A 660-nucleotide genomic window follows, 5' to 3' on the forward strand; every position below is an offset into this window, starting at 1 on the left:
GGGCTCGGGGGGAGGTGGTGCTCGAGGGGGAGGAAGGGGAGAGGGAGGTGGTAGGGGCGCGTGGGCGGCTGCGGCGCAGTGGGTCGGGGCAACGGCGGCGGTGGCGCGGTGGAGGGAGGGACGAGGGAGGGAGCGGCATGGTGGATGGAGAGGGACGAAGTGTCTGGCGAGAGGGGGGGACGAGGGAGGGAAGAAGTGTATGGATGGGGGAAGCTTTCTAATGGCGCACCCCGCAGCGGTGCGCCATTAGAATGTTTTTTTAGATAGTAATGGCGCACCCCCAGCAGGTGCGCCATTAGAATGTTTTTTTATATATATAGCAATGGCGCACCAGCCATAGGTGCGCCGTAAGTAAATTTATTATTATTATTATTTTTTGTTGCATCTAATAATTGTTAAGAAAATGAATATGATCAATATGAAACAATAATAATTTTTTATAAAAACAGTAATAATTTTTTAAAAAATATCATCAAATTTGTTATTTGAAAATATTTATGAATATGAAAAAATATCATCAAATTTATTATTTGAAAATATCATCAAATTTGTTATTTGAAAATATAATGAAATTTGTTTTTTTATTTTAGTTGCATTCATTTGTGACGGTGGAGCGGGCCGGGGAGGGTGCGGTGGGTCGTCGACGGTGGGGGCCGGGAG

Source organism: Triticum dicoccoides, chromosome 4B (assembly GCF_002162155.2).
Source record: "Triticum dicoccoides isolate Atlit2015 ecotype Zavitan chromosome 4B, WEW_v2.0, whole genome shotgun sequence".
NCBI lineage: Eukaryota > Viridiplantae > Streptophyta > Magnoliopsida > Poales > Poaceae > Triticum > Triticum dicoccoides.